This window comes from Furipterus horrens, unplaced genomic scaffold (assembly GCF_987537825.1).
Source record: "Furipterus horrens unplaced genomic scaffold, mFurHor1.1.pri manual_scaffold_2, whole genome shotgun sequence".
NCBI lineage: Eukaryota > Metazoa > Chordata > Mammalia > Chiroptera > Furipteridae > Furipterus > Furipterus horrens.
Genome location: NW_028327172.1, coordinates 210800369 through 210812641, shown reverse-complemented (window position 1 = coordinate 210812641; position 12273 = coordinate 210800369). Strand labels below are relative to the sequence as shown.

Genomic DNA, 12273 nt, shown 5'->3' with positions numbered 1-12273 from the left:
CCTGCGGCTACAGACTTCCTTTCTAAACGGCCTCGGGATTCTTTGAAGTAACAGAAGAAGGCATCTGCTGCTTCTCTCTCCTTTGAATGCTTCAATTTGGCAGGATTATAGACATTGTGGGGCAAAGACCAAAAGGAAAAAAAAAAACAAAAACAGAAATTGACAACGATCCATTGATTGAGCAATTGCCATGGACTGGGAAAATAGCAATGATGAGACACAGTCTGTGCCCTCTTCCAGCTGCCTGCCTGGACAGAGGGACGAGGACACGGCTGAATTATACATTATTCAGAATTATTGCAGAACTCTAGGCAGAAAGACGGGCGTCCTCAAAATGAAGTAGTCCAGTGATCCGTAAGTCCCTCTCCCTCCCTCCCCAACCTCGCCGCAACGCACTCTTCCTCCTGCTCACTTTTCCCTTTGTGCACATTTATCTCTTATTTGTTGCTGCTCCGAATTGCTAAGCACTTTTCCACCTCAGGACCTTTGCACCTGCTGCGATCTCTGCCTGGAACACTCTTTCCCCAGCTCTTGACACATCGTCTCACCTTCACTGTTCAGCTCTTGGCTCAAGTGTCTTCTCAAAGAGACCTTTTCTGAGGTCTCCTCTGACTCAGGAACTACACATTTTACTTTTACTCTTCTAATTCTTATCTAAAAACTTTTAACACTGTCAAAGAAAAACAGGGCCGGACTCTTGTTAAAGGCAGCCAGACAGATTTTATTTAGACTACGGCAGTAAGGGAGAGAGACTTCAGTATAACGGATGGCGTTCAGCTCCAACCAAGACAAAGGTGACTTGCTGGGGACATAAAGTACAGCACAGTGGTTATAGCCAATACTATCGTAACAACTGTGTATGGTATCAGGTGGGTACTAGGCTTCTCAGGGTGGTCATTTCATAAGGTATATAAATGTCTCATCACTATGTTGTATGCCCCAAGCTAATATAGCAGTATATGTCAATGGAAAAATAAATTGAAGTAATAACTAATTGAAAAATAAACTTAAAAAGAAGGCAAAGCTGAGGTTTTAAGGGAGGACAGAGAAGGAACAAAAGGGTACTAGAGGCCATAAAGCAGTAGAGTATTACGGCAGGGAATTAAGTGATGAATTACTGAAAATGGTTTGACAGTGTAGGTTGGGACAATGTCTTTTTTTTGTGGTTTGGTTACATTTTTTTTTTTTAGCAAAGACCCAGCCAAGGAGCTTGAGCTGCGTTAGAGACACACCTAGCGCAAATAGAAACCAAGCTAAACTTTAGTCAAATCTCCTTGCACAGAGTTCAGGCAAATTCTCTGGACCATGTGGGAGCTCGCACTTCCCAGCTCACATGTTTATGCTTAGTTCTTGTTGTTGTTTAAATCAATATCTAGACCAGGTTGGTGTCTCTAGCTTCTCCACAAATAGGACAAAACTTAACCAAATTTTACATTCTCACGTTTCCTTTGTCTGGGTTCAGACACTGTGTTGATTTCCTCTGAGATTTATTTATCAAATATTTTAATAATTAAAACATTTAGTTTTATAACACAATTTACTATTTTTTTCTCTTTTCTTTTTTTACCCTGCATCTTCCTCTTGGATTTATATTGTTCTGTTTTGCCAAATACCACTTCTAGCAAGTGTTTTAGTTAGAGTTTAAGAATGGTAAAAAAAAAAAAAAAAATCATCCTCCTATCTGAATTGAACAATGGTTTTGTTGCACATAAAATGTTCATAACAGTAATATTTTCTTTTTGCATCCAGTACTGTTAATGAGAAGACTTTGGTGGTCTGAAAATTTTCTACAAGATGTGGATTATTTTATATGGCTCCTGCCCAATACCTAGTAATCCCTTTTAATCTGAAAATGTGTATCTTCTTCAAATTAGATATGTTTCTTCTATTATTTTTGTTACTGTTTATATCAATTTATTCTCTGTGTTATTTTCTTCCAGACCCCTCTTAGAACGTCTGATTTCTTCTTCTAGTTTCTTAATGTATCATTCATGTATTCACCTTTGCCATTTTACTTTGTGTTCTGAGAAAATTCTAAACTAGATCTTCTAATGATGTGTTCGCACTTTGGTTCTATATTTTCTGTCATACACCTACTCATTTTCCCTTTTATTTCCACACCTTTCTGTGTCCAAAATCTCGAGTTGCATCTCTTTATTTGAATGCAGAGTCCTCTCTCATCTTTGTATATTTGGTATGGTCATTTGATAGCCTTCGCTCTCAGAACTGGTAGTGGTTGGGTCTGATGGCTCTGTTTTATTAGACAGACTTTCTTAACTGTTAGCTGAGTCTCAGTTTGGGACTGATCCAGAGATTCTTTGACTCTCTATTTGCCTACCTAAGAGCTGGAATATACTGTCTGTTTGTCCCTAATGATAAACCAAACGTAGATGTACCGCTATCTGGGATGGTCAGCAGTTAGTCTTCTGGTCATGGAGACCCCAGGAGGGCTCTTCTGCCTCTCAAGTCCAATGCTTCTGCTTACTACTTCTGCCTAGGGACAGACCCTCCTGTTGCTGCCCTCACGGATGTGCTGTATATGGTGGTGGTGGAAAAAAGAGATGAGCTATCTAGTAGAAGTCACCTTGACTGTCAAGACCTCCTTAGAGGTCCTTCCTGCTCCAGTATCCAACCCTCCTCAGCATTTACACAGAGTATTTGAAGCCACTTCCAGCTCAGAGCAGACCCCTTCTGGGTCTGTTTAAGGCTACAGCTTCATCAGTTATTTATATCCCATCTGCCTCAAGCCTTTCAGGAATTCTTAATAATTTTTGGTCCATGGAAAGTTACCCTTTTTGCTTTATAGCACTGTTATGGTTCATTTTATTCTATATATTTGGTGTAGGAAAAATACATTGTAGCATATGCTCAGTTTATCACCTTCATAGCGTCTCTTCTCCTTATTTTGCAAATCTGTTTAATTTATAGCTGTACAAAAACTATAAACATAATGTATCCAATTTATTATACACATTTAAGTAATACCACAATTGAAATAAACAACGCAGAGAAACAGCCAGTTTTAAAAATATTCTTAGAAATAATGTCTATATATTATCCCTATTTAAGAACTAGTGTTTCGGGTTTCTAAATGAGAACTTGCTTCATCTAGACTTGATTCCTATTTACAGAGGGAGAGGCTAAAAGTGTTATTTACCTCTTTCCTCAGCCATGAAACTGTAAGAGTAGAAGCCCCACAAGGGCCATTATTCTCCAGAATGACCCCTACCTCAGGCCGGTGCAGTATATTTTGGTCTTGTCGACCTGCTGGTCAAACCAAGAAAACAGCTTTTCTCAGAATTATGTTTCATTCCAGTGTTCTTCATCCTGATTGTATCGATTGTGCTAACTCATCATTGTACAATGTCACTTCCTTTGAGGGAACTGTAATTGAAATGTTCTTGATATTCATTTGTCTGGCATGTGTCAAGGTTAAGACTAAGTCCCTGTAATTAAACAGATGTAGATTTAAATCTCATTTTTTATACTTCTAAGTAGACAGTTACCAAATTCCCTCAGCTTTCTTATTTTAATTATAATTATATAAATTAGTTATAATTATATATGAAATATATACTTACATATGTAAATACAGGGGTGGGCGAAAGCAGTTTTACAGTTGTCTGTGAAACGGTTTATTCTTGTATTATTATTTAGTGATTATTGCATTATTTTCCATATGGATAACCTTAAACTTATTTTTGCCAACCCCTATATATAATTCATGTATATTATCTCAAATATATTTTATGAGTTTTATAATATATAATATTTACATATAGATTACATGTGTAAAGATAGTCTTAATTATAGTTCTTACATCATGAAATGTTATAGATAATAAGTGAGGTCATGCACTTAATAGCTATAAATGACAGTTCATATTTGGTAAGTGTGTGGAATATGGACTGGGTGCTATACAACACAGATACAGGAATAAAGCTAAATTGTCCATCCTCAGGGAATCCATCACTTACGAGGGAAATGGCCGAATCATTGTGGCAAGCGTTATGAGAGACATTAGAACAAGCCATCAGGAGACCACAAAGAGTGAACATCCCCACAGACTCGGAATGCTCCCTGCAACAGATTTCTTTCTTTAAAATCTTTTGCGTAGCCTTGAAGGAAAGGAGGGAAAGAAGACATTGAGGAACTTCCTAGGTGCAAGAAACAGTGTATGCACATGGATGGAAGCAGAAAGCCTAAGCTTTTTTCCGGGAATCCACGCAGGTGGTGATGCTGAAAAGATGAAGTGTGAGGAAAGGTGACACCAGAGCTGGAGAGTGAAGGGGAGCCGGTCCCAAATTTCTGCAGAGGGCTCGGTCTGCTTTCAAAGAGGATGATTCATGTGGGAAACTAGGTAAGAGCTGCTTCTGATGAAGGTGCGGATTAATGGTGATCTATGTGTTCCTGTAGCAAAAAGAAGTTAATGGTATGACTGTCTTCCCATGGGTCTGATGCATGTCCCCAGTGTGGTCTCTCATGTAATTACCCATAGAAGACATGAGCACCAACATGATTTCTGCCCCCACCTTGTCTGTGACTCATGATGGGGATTCTGAGGGACCAGTCCTTGTCACTCTACAACCTTACCCAGGACTGGGCATGGAGAGAGACACGATGGGAACCAACACCCTTCTTCGCTTTATCTTCTCTCCTTTGGGTCTCACGTTCTCTCTTTCTTTCCCGCAATATTTTCATTTCTCCCTCCTACCACACTTCGGACCTCCTGGAAAGCCCTTGTTCAGGCCTTTCAATGTGATTTTGAAACAAAGTGTTCTACTTCTTAGGAGAAGCTGAGAAGCAGAAGCAACTAACTTTTAGTAAGCACCTCCTGTGTGCTCATTTTTACAACCGCTTTGGCACTTCCATTTTATAAACGAGGACACTGACTTTCAGAAGGATCCAGTGATTTGCTCACCAATACCTACGTCCTCCTCTTCCTTCTGAGACTGCTTGTCCTTTCCCAGTGCACTCACATCTGGCAGCGACACATGACTACTTCTCACCAATGGAACGCAGTGGGGGCAATGTGTGACCTCAACCCAAGGAGGTTAAAAGTGCATAAGCCTTCTCTTCACTCTTGCTTCTCACCATTTATTTTGGACGGTCTATAATGAGAACTAAACACCTGTTGTTTATGTTCATTATACTCTGAGGTTTGTTTGCTAAAGCGGCTAGTATTTTCTAATCAACGTTTAACCTGGTGCTGACAGACTTAGAAATGCCTACTGTGGGAGAGGGACGGTGTTTCTTGTAAAAGACATGAGCATGAATTAAAGTCGTCTGGGCCCTGAGAAGCTTTAAGGCTAATAGGACCTTGAGACAGCGACAGAAATTATGTGATACAAAATACTAATCGAAAAGGATTCCTATAGAAAACAAAAATGAAAAGGCATAAGAATTAAGAGGGCAAATGAGTTGTGTTGCTGTGTAATGGGAAGAATCTTCAGGAGGAGGACGGGGTCTCTGGGCTGGGAGGATGGGTAGCCTGCAGAGAGGGAATCATCGGGAAATGGAGGAATGACAGGATCATGCACCGTAGGTTGTTCAGTGGGACGGACATGGGATACGTAAGCAATGGTAGGTTGGGGTCTCACTGTGACAGACACCGAATGCCAGGTTAATGACTCTGAGCATTATTTATGTGTTTGGTTAAGGGTTGTCACCAACATGTGATGGCTGAAAAATCTTGGAAATAAATGGCAGGCTATATCCTCAGAGTCTGATGACCTTTTACAAGGATGGTTTTATCACTCACCTCCTGAAGCTCAGACCACACAGGGTTTCACATCTGAGAGCTGGCCTCCTAGGACAGAAGGGGACAGAGAAGACCAGAGATAGTTGGGGGTGGGCAGAAGGGAAGAAACAGCATCCGTCATTGCCCCACCCTGGCAAGGTTCCAGGCTCTGAACAAGGTTGAAGATAAAATGACCTGAAGCGCTTTTAGATCCTGATCCATTTAGGGCTTGCCCAGGGGAAATACATCAAGAGTCTTTTCTCCCTAGGAGTACATGTGTATATGAAAATAACAAGGTCGGCATTGGATGTCACGGCAGTGAAGGCCACATTGCAGAAAACATGTGCTCTAAAATCGGGTCAGTTAGGAGAAAAGCCCTTCAGAGTAAAAGCTCAAACGAAGCTAGCAATTTAGGTCTTTTCACAGCCTGACTTAGTGGTTCTTCTTATAACTAAAAACGAGGAGAGGCACTCTCTGGGCACATATGTCTTTAAAGTTTGAGTATCTCTTTCATTATTTTTACAATGCACACATATCTCAAGATTTAACCTTTATGGTTTGTTTTGTTTTGTTTTGTTTTTTCTATCACTATAGCTAGGAGCAAAAATGCCATCCAGCCGCTCAGTCTATTTGTGCCAAATTGGGTCTCTTCTGAGTGCTGCAACCCCCGCCCAGCGAGGTACCCCCTAATGCACAGAAAGGTCAAGCTGGAAAGAGATAGTGGCAACTCTGAATTTTTATTTTTTAAGATTAATTAGTGTGGTATCAGATCTTTCTTGGTTGGAACAAACACCTCCTCTTGTCTCCCAGGTTCTGTTAAATTTCCCCATGTTTTTAAGGCCCAGTTGCTGGCACCACATCATGTTTGTGTAGAGGGGAAGAGGAGGGAAGAGTAGAGCTAACACTTAATTAGCCTTTTCCATCTACCGCATGCTTTGTATTTATTATTTAGTCATCAAAACCACCCTCTATGCTGTAGGAATCCCTATCCCAATCTCTGCAGACCAGGAAACCAAAGTTTAGTTGATTTAAGGGACGTATCCCAGGTCATAGAGTTGTAAAGAACAGAGGTAAAGCAAGTTTGTTCTGACTTGAGGATTCATGCCTTTAAGTTGTTCATAACCAGATACGCAATCTAATCACAGAGCTTTCGTATAACGGCCTACGTAGATAAAACAGACCATATATATATAAATGCTAAATAACTACATGTCAATCTCCTCCATAAACATTGGCTAAAACAAATGCAAAGCAATAACCAAGTGAGATACCCAGGAAGACGCAATATTGGAGTAGCTTGGAACTTGCTCCTGTACAGATGCTATTAATATGTGAGCATCGTTATACTATGGACATTACTATATAGCACAGTAGGGTATTTTGCTGTGAAAACCACTGTCATACTCTTTCCTTAATGCGTTTATTTCAGAACGTACTCTTTAGAGCTCATTGACTTTAGGTCTGAATAATCCTAATTACCATATATTTCGCACTATATGACGCACCCGACCATAAGACACACCTACGTTTAGAGGAGGAAAACAAGAAAAAAAATATTCTGAACCAAATGGTGTACTAAAATATTTAATCAAATATAACAGAACATCATTTCAACCATGTAAAGTGAACAGCAGTCAACAGCGGTATTAAGAAGCATCATCACTGTCATTAACACATGAGGAGAGACTAAGGTTCAAGGACTCGTCTAGTTTTCTGGGAACCCCAAGAACTCATCATCGCTAGTGTCAGAATTGATGAAGCTCAGTTGCTCACAATCACTGATATCACTTTCTTCGCTGTCTTCATACTGACCAGATGCCCACAGATTCGACAGTACAGTGGGACATTTAAGTGTCCCCAGGGGTTTCAGGTGGACCCACTGCTTCCTCTTCTAACAGCTCTTGCCACTGCTGACAGGTCAGGTAATACACATCGTGGTCTGTGACGGAATATTTGCTCCATAAGACGCACAGACATTTCCCCCCCACTTTTTGGGGGACAAGTGTGTCTTATGGAGCGAAAAATATAGTAAATATGGTCTTTGACAGATTTATGCACAAAACTGGTTCCTCTTGGGTTCGCTCATATATAAATCCACCAAACACTCATTGACTGCCTCCCAGGTTTTAGGATCAAGATGTCAAAGCTTTGTAGTCAAGAAACGCACAGTTTTGCAGACAGAAGAAAAACCACTATACAGTCACAAAACAACATGGCAGGTGCTGTTAGAGACTCTGCATAAGGTACAGGGTCAGGTGGGGGCACCTGCCTTACTAGAGAGAGGCTTCTTGGACACGGTGACACCAAGCAAAGCTCTGAAGATGAGGAGGTGATAGCTGGGTGGACAGGCTAAGGGTGGGGGAGTGTCACAGGTGTGTTTGGAGTCTCAGAGGAGTTAGAGAACATGTGGGGTCTTCTAGTTCATTAGAGAGTGGCAGAAGGTGACGCTGGGCAAGCAAAGCAACAGACCAGGAGGGTGAGTTCTGAACGCCCTGGGGTCCACTAGACATGTTAAAATTTCCCCCTTTTCCCTCTACATTCAGAGAAAGACATCCATGTGATTATATATTGAAGCTTTATTTTCTCTTTCAAAGTACTTTCTCTCATTCCACCACCATTTGGACTTCTTCTCTCATGGGTTATTACCAGAAAATCGGATTTTCCTTGTTCAGCCTTTTGATGGATGGTTTTGCAAGTGAGGGTGTCTCTTCCCCCTCACAGAATAGACAGGACTACAAAGGTTGGTCATACAGCTGTTCTCCTAAGTCTTTCCTAATGGAGGCATTTCATCACGTGCTGAAGAGATGCCAGCATTTAGAGCTCCGAAGACAGCGGGACACTGTCTGTGAAACACTGGAGCGCAGTGCTAAGGGGCATCAGAAACCACGTGCTTCTGGGGAGAAATTAGGAAACCAGGTCACCATCACATGGCAGAATCCTGTCAGAACAGGAATTAAGGCTGGCCACGTGGTCAAGGTCACTTCGGATCTTAATATTCTGCTTCTCTGGTAATGATGACAATAAAAATAGTACTTTTTTTCTGACGCACACAGTTTTTGAAGGTCATTCACCTACGATATCCTCTGAGCAGCTGATGAAGAGAGAAGAGCTTGGAGGACTAAGGGTGCTTTCCCCCAGGCCTCCAGGATAAAGGACATTTTAAACAAGAGATTTGAGATCCGGGACAACTTATGATCCATCCTTCTGCATTTGATACGATGGCCTCATGAAAAGAAAAGCCGACCTCCACATTATTAAACGTAAAATTGGGGAATATTCCAAGAATATCTTATTCTTCTTATATAATTTATCATTTATATCTGTTTATAAAAACATTTAAAGCTATTTAAGTTTTCAGTTTGTTTCTACCATGGAAAAACATGTTTTAAAATTTGCCATTTCCCTCACTATACTTTAAGCTTTTTTCTCATTTGTACTGAACTTATCTTTTTATAAATGCGAGCAGTACTCTGCTGTTGATGGTGATATCACTGTTAACAGAGAGAATGTGTTCCAGAGACATACTCACTTGAGAGAATCCCTATAAGGAGAGCCAGAAATGATCCATGAGACTTGAAGGAGCTTTCCAGAAAACAACGGCTGGGACAAAGAACTAGAAATTACATAATGTGTGTGCAGTCTGAGGAAGGAAAAGAAGAGAGTGGGACTCAGGTAAAGGCGACCTTTCCAAAGCAGGTTCTGTGGAACCCATTATGCTACATATTTCTGAGAAAATTGTTGAGCTCTTATGGTCAGAGAAGTTGAATACATCATTGAGGGTGTGCGTATCAGCCTTGCAAAGACCCTGAGAAATCCTGCAATAAAAGACTTGGCAAAACTATTTAATCCAGAGTTTTGCAAACTTTATGGCCACAGGCACTTTTTTTTTCCATATGTCTTTGTACTAAGGTTCCGTGAAGCACACTCTGAGAAATGCTATTTTAAGTCAGGCAGAGGGAGAGAAAGGGCGACGTACTTTTTTTTTTTTTTTTGAAAAGTAGACCTACCAGTACTCCTGTGAAGCACAAAAGGTTATTTCACAATGTCCCTCTCAGAAGGCCTTTTGAAACTCTGAATGTGAATTAATTAGGGGTGAAGCGTGTGGATGTCATCAACTCACTTTGAAAAGTATCAAAAACAAGCTAAGTTGATAGATGGACAGAGAGACAGACAACGTGATAAAATGAAGATAGTAACATGTCAATTACAGAACCTAAGCAGTAGGGGCATTCAATATTCACTGTAATATTTTTTTTTAACTTTTCTGAATGTTTGAAAAATTCTTAGACAAATTGTTGGGAGGAGAAAATACACATCCAATCCCCACTCACATGAAATACGGCTCAGAAGGAGGTAGAAAGGCCTGAGTTTTCTACTTTCTCTCCTAGTTCCCATCTGTTGGTCATGTACAAAGTACTGTACCATAAACTTCACCTATGTATATTATCTCATTTAATAGTTAAACGTAATAGAAGGGAAGTTTGGGAATCCCCATTTCAAGGATGAGACAAGTGAGACTCAGTGAGGCTGTGTCATGACAAACTTCACCCGTGGTAAGCCCTGCTTTTTATGTGGTGTAGAAGAGGTGCTCTATTTCCCATCCCGTTCTCCACGGGGAAAAATACCACAGTGCCCGTCGGAAATCTTCCTCTTCCCTCCCACAGCCCACCGCCTTACTTTAGAGTTGAGTTATTTTATAGTCAGTTGTGGAGAGAAGCACTCAAGTATAGATAAGTTATCTTCCCCCAGAAAAAGTCAAGATTTACTGCAGGGGGTGGGGGAGGGGAGCACAAAGAAAGCGTGAGAAGAACCAAAGAGAAGAATCTGCAGGGGACAAGTGTGGATAGGGGTGGAGGAGATGGAAATGGGGGAGAAGAAGAAAAAAGCTTCAAAGCAGTTTCAGTTGAGAACAAGAGGAATGGAAGGAAGGAATTTGTTTGTGCCGTGGTGGTTTATAATGAGATTTTCTTTAATATTCTTTGAGAGATCCAATATAATTTAAGTAACTTTTATGACTTTGTTTTCCGGAATAGTTTTTTGAATGTGACATTTCTTTGCCCTGTCTTTTTGAAAATGTGACCAGGGAGTGGAGTTTTGTCACTGTGTACCTCAGAAGAAGCCATGAGTCACATGGCCCTGCTGCTGCAGCCATCACGTGATTTTCTTCGTCACGTGGTGGGGAAATCTCTGGATTGGATGCTGGAAGCGTGACCATTGGGAAAGTGCAGGAAAAGATGTGGAACAGACTTTTTCTTTCTCCTTTTCCTGCTGTGCAAACTTCAGTAAATTAGCTACCCATTTTGACCCCAGCACTAGTATGCCAATCAAAATGGCCTTAATTGCTGAGAGCTTCGGCTAATTATTCACGAGGTTCCTAGAGCTAACATAAATGTCAGCCCATGAAGTGCTTCATGACATATGTCACTGAAAACCTCTGGGTCTGGGGAAGATAGGCCTGACCTCAGCCATCCAGCAAGATCAGGCTGGGATTTGGTTCCTCGCTGCTGCTGCCCTGCGACCCCAAAAGACAGCAGAGTCTTTAGCGTCACCAGTGTAAGTCCGAGAGCGGAGGTCTTCTGGTTGAGCTACCGATATAGAACGATGGGCTTAATGGCATCATTCCCTCAGCCCCCCTCTTCCATTAGAATCGACCACCCACTCACACAGTCTAGGGATCTCTTCTCCGTGTTCCACGGCACTGCCCCGGAGAGCCCACGCCTCACCTTCACTGGACACTTTGTCACAGTGGACCGTGCAGGAATATTGGGCCAGTCCTTTTTGCCACTTCCTGTCGGGTTGCCAGGCCCCCATCTGTCAGCTGGAGCTGGATTTTCATTCTGCGTGGCCTCAACCAGGCCAAATAATCAACTCTGATTTCACTGGGTTTCCAAGAGCCTGCTGTGGTGACCACACCAATTCCATAGTGAGGAATCCATCGTCAGGGCCCTTCATTGCAAGAGGATGATACTGGGTAACCTAAGCAGAAAACAAGCGTGTCTAAAGCATATTGCTTGATAGTGAGGGAGGCTGTGTGTAGGGCAGGGGGGACGGGGGAAATCTCTGTACCTTCTGTTCCATTTTGCTGCGAATCTAAAACTGTTCTTTGAAAGATAAAGTCTATTTTTAATAAAAGCATATTGGATAACAGGGGCTTTCTAGAAAAACCAGAGAACCAGACTTGGAGCCTACACAAGAAAAAGGCAAGCCACAGAACGGGTCCCCCAGCTGCCATTGCCTGGGAAGTGGACATTGGGTTCTGCTCCAAAAACTCTGTTAGGTCACCTCGGTAAGCCAGTTGGAGTTGTTATGAATGTCACTGTCTCTATTCATGGCCTGAAAGGAGTAAATACAGTCCCTGCTTTTGGGAGTCGCCAACCCCCCATTCAAAGCCAGGAGACAGTTCCGAACGAGGTAGCCCAGGTCACTTGCTGTCTTAGGGCGGTTTCTCCAGGAGCAGACTCTGAAATCAGGACTGGTATGCTGGTGGTCTATTAAAAAAGAGCTTTAATAACATGTGATATAACATGAGAGTA

The 12273-nt window shown here is 41.6% G+C and overlaps 1 long non-coding RNA gene across 3 annotated transcripts; it reads left to right on the top strand.

Moving 5' to 3' along the window:
* Positions 1–213: 213 nt before the first annotated feature.
* Positions 214–10889, top strand: LOC150020344 (uncharacterized). 3 transcript variants are annotated; one of them, XR_016509348.1, is made up of 4 exons: positions 214–354; positions 4231–4360; positions 9244–9412; positions 10824–10889. It is a non-coding gene; the product is annotated as an uncharacterized LOC150020344 (long non-coding RNA). The 3 variants fall into 3 exon arrangements; XR_016509350.1 differs by having other exon boundaries at positions 4118–4360; XR_016509349.1 differs by lacking the exons at positions 9244–9412; positions 10824–10889 and adding an exon at positions 4791–5703.
* The last annotated feature ends 1384 nt before the right edge of the window (positions 10890–12273 follow it).